Source organism: Hibiscus syriacus, unplaced genomic scaffold, assembly GCF_006381635.1.
Source record: "Hibiscus syriacus cultivar Baekdansim isolate YM2019G1 unplaced genomic scaffold, ASM638163v2 tig00110839_pilon, whole genome shotgun sequence".
Taxonomy (NCBI): Eukaryota; Viridiplantae; Streptophyta; class Magnoliopsida; order Malvales; family Malvaceae; genus Hibiscus; species Hibiscus syriacus.
In genome coordinates this window covers 1,322,486-1,326,494 of record NW_024062886.1, presented here as the reverse complement: position 1 = coordinate 1,326,494, position 4,009 = coordinate 1,322,486, and the positions used below count along the sequence as shown (strand labels likewise).

Sequence of the window (4,009 nt, the reverse complement as noted above, 5' to 3'; positions counted from 1 at the left end):
ATATTTATTTATTTATCTTATTTATTTTTCTAGTCAATGTTAATCTTTCATTTTGAAGTAAGCTATTTTTCTAATATTTGTTAAATTTATTCTCTTTTTCTCCACGCATACATTAATATTGCATCTAATTTTGAATAGAGATGGTTAAATTATTGTTGGTCTCTAAATATTTTTAGACGATTGAAAATATATTCAAGGAAATATTTTAATTTTTTTCAATTCTTTGAAATTCGATGTTGGGTTATGTTGCTTTTGTTATTTCTTAATAAAATTCTAATTTTTTATTTTAAAAATATCATTTCAATTAAAATAAAAGTTACATTTAGGCTTAATACAAAAATAAGTCTTCAAACTATGTCTCGAAAAATATTTTTGTGCCTAAAGAATTTTTCGCAAAAATTGGTGTCTAATGTTCCAATGTTACACTTTTAGGTGCTCGGGCATTAACCACCGTTAAAATCTCTGTTAAGTGAAACATATCACGTTCTGATAATTTTGAGAATTTATTTAAAAAATTTTAAAAAAAATTATGAAGAAAAAAAATCCAAACAACCAATGCTCCCTTCCCCTCCTCCATCTCCCTTCTCCATTCCATAGTCATTGACTAGCTATGACCGTCACTACCACAGTAATCAGTACCGATGTCGACCCCCATCAGACCCCAATTAGCCTTTCATCTTAATTTGTCAATGTTTGTCGTGGAGAAGCGTTCAAAGTTTCGTCGGATTTTAAGCCACTATCATTGTTATTCATCGATTCTAGTCGATCCCGACGTCCATAAGCCATAATGTCACCACCATTCGAACCATTGTGCAATTCTGATCAAAAACCAAGTGGTCGTGTTCCTCGTTGTTGCTCTGTCATTGCTCCTCTGTCGTTCCGTCGTGGGGATTCAGATTTTGAAGGATTAGGGATTTGGATATTGGAGATTTTAGAGATTTAAGGGATTTGAGTGAGGGTAAGGGTGACGAATGATCAATGGGTTGGCGACAACAGGACGAATGACCATGGGTGACCGGAGATGACCACCGACGATTGGTAATGGGGGTTAAAATGAGAGATTTTAATTTTTTTGTGTTTTTTTATAATTTTAGTAAAAAAAATTGGGGTTTATTATAAATAAATTAATTTTTTCTTTTTTATAAAAAGATAATACTTTTTATAAAAAATTGGGGTTTATTATAAATAAATTAAAAAAATTATGGTAGACACCGAAAAGTGTAATTGAAAAACGTTAGACACTCAATTTTTACGAAAAAATTATTTAGACATCAAATCGTATTTCTAGATAAAGTTTAAACATTTATTTTTACATCGATCTTTACATTTATAATTTCTTTCATGGTTGACATGCGATGACGTGTGAAAATAACCAAAAGAAGCATTTAACTTTTTTTTGGTCTATAAAAAAAATGAAATTTCAAAGCTAACCTATCTAACTAACAGGGAAATGAATTAAGAGCTGAAATTATGTGAAGCGGTCACGACTATTTCCATCCACCAAAAGTGAGCTTTTAATTTAACCCAAACATCAAGCAATCCACTATTCCACATTCCCCAACCAATTGCGTTAGATCCCTTCCTTCCTCACAGGAAAATCATTAAATCATAGAAGAAAAACATTTTTAAATATCTATATTCTATATAGCTACTAACATAGGCCCTCACCTAAAGAAATTGGGTGCAGTTAGGGGTGAGTCAAATAAGAAATTTTTGAGTTATTTAAATTTGTTATTTTTTTTTATAATTTAACCTTTTTTAAAAAAAATTGAGTTTATGAAATTTGAATCGAATCGATTCAAGTTATTTAAGTTTATGTTTAAATTTAATTATAAATATTTATAAAAGTTATGATACTATTTGATTCTAATTTAAACGATTTTCTATTATCATATACAATATACATATATATTTCTTCATATGTGATATATATATAATGTAAAATTGTGAGACTCACTTGAACTTAAAAAAAGTAATTTACTAATTACTAAAAGTTTTAAGCTTTTGAGTTCTATTTTATAACTTGACTAGAATTTAAAAAATTTTAGTCCAGTTAATAAAATTACAAGTTGAATCAAATTGAGTATAATTTTACAACGTCGAATCGAGTTAAAAAATTTGATTTATTTGAGTTGAGTCGAGTCGAGTTTTGTTCATACCTAAGTACAATTTTGAAATTTGCATGAGCCAGACGATTTTTTTTTCATTTTGTTTGCTTACTCCGCATTAGAACATTTTGTAAATCAATAGAGATGGCTAAGGAAATGATTACCTATTGGCTCAATACAATTTTAAGTGCTTAAATTATATTATAAATTGATTTTAGTGTCTGATTCTATTGCTAAAAATATGTACTTAATGTTTTTTCCGTTACACTTTTAGGTATCCATTGTTATATTTTCTTATTTTTAAAAATTTTTAATAATAAAAATATTTTTTTAAAACTAAAATGTTAAAAAATATCAAATCCCTCACCCCACATTATGACTTCTCTCACCGCCATTCGTTGACCAGCCATCATCAACTGTCTGTGGTGTACACCAACGTCACCCCCGAGTTCTCCATCATCCCGCGATCAAACTCGGACCATCTTCTTTCACCCACGTCGACCTTCGTTCTCCAAACAATCGTTAGAAGTCGCGTCATCCTCTCTATTTCCATTCGTTGCAATCACTTTTTTTTTTAAATTTTAGAAAAATTTGAAATATATGCCTACCTATATTGTACCAATGAGTCAGGATAGTTATGCCAATCAGACATCTCCCTGTCAACAAGTTCCAACACCAAACCAATCTGGTATGCAAAATCAAGTAACCAATCCAAGAAGTTCTAGAGGAAGCTTTGAAACTGAAACTATTTCATTACTTTATTTGCAGCAAAGCCAAAGTGTGACTTAACTTATTGCCACTTGGTGCTATAACATCATTGAATTAACTTGCACAAAAGTTTTTGCTTCTTTTTAACCCTCCTAACATGAATGCTAAATTGAGGAATGATCTCACACCATTCAAGCAAATGGAGGAAAAGAATCTTTATGAAGCTTGGGAGCAATTTAAAGATATGTTGTGCAAATGTCCGATGCATGGTTTCTAGCATTGGACACAATTAGAGATGTTCTACAATGACCATAATATAAAAAGAAGGATGGATGTAGACAATTATGCCAATGATGCATTGTTGGATATGATTTAAATTGAAATATATGCCATTCTAGAGAGGATTTCCAAAAATGGTTACCAATACCCTAATACAAGAATTATGTCAGGTATACACATTGCTGTAATAGTAGACAATGATGCTTTAAACACACTGACCACACAGGTTACAATATTGACTGAAATGATGAAGAGAATGCAAAAGTCTGGAGGTGTGTATAAGGTAAAATCTACATCTATTGTTTCTTGTGTTTATTGTGGTAATGATCATAATTTTGAGGAATGTCCATAAAACCCATAGGCTATGTACTTTGTGAGGAATTACAATAGGATTGAAAATACCAACACCTAGGTTTCCAAAATTATCCCAACTTGTCTTGGAGAAGTCAAAATGTATACAAGAATTATGTCAGGTATACACATTGCTGTAATAGTAGACAATGATGCTTTAAACACACTGACCACACAGGTTACAATATTGACTGAAATGATGAAGAGAATGCAAAAGTCTGGAGGTGTGTATAAGGTAAAATCTACATCTATTGTTTCTTGTGTTTATTGTGGTAATGATCATAATTTTGAGGAATGTCCATAAAACCCATAGGCTATGTACTTTGTGAGGAATTACAATAGGATTGAAAATACCAACACCTAGGTTTCCAAAATTATCCCAACTTGTCTTGGAGAAGTCAAAATGTATCCAACTGCAATATGATATTACAATCAAATTTTGGGAATAAATAGTAGCATTATCAACCATAACAATAGTATACCCAGTAACAACCAATGGTACAACATCAACAGTCACATCATCAGGTGATAAAGACACACCAGCGCAACAACCAACCAAACTA

General features: G+C 31.0%; 1 non-coding gene across 1 annotated transcript; it reads right to left on the bottom strand.

Moving 5' to 3' along the window:
• Positions 1-2,982: 2,982 nt before the first annotated feature.
• Positions 2,983-3,089, bottom strand: LOC120143221. The gene has a single exon (XR_005517915.1). It is a non-coding gene; the product is annotated as a small nucleolar RNA R71 (small nucleolar RNA).
• Positions 3,090-4,009: the final 920 nt, after the last annotated feature.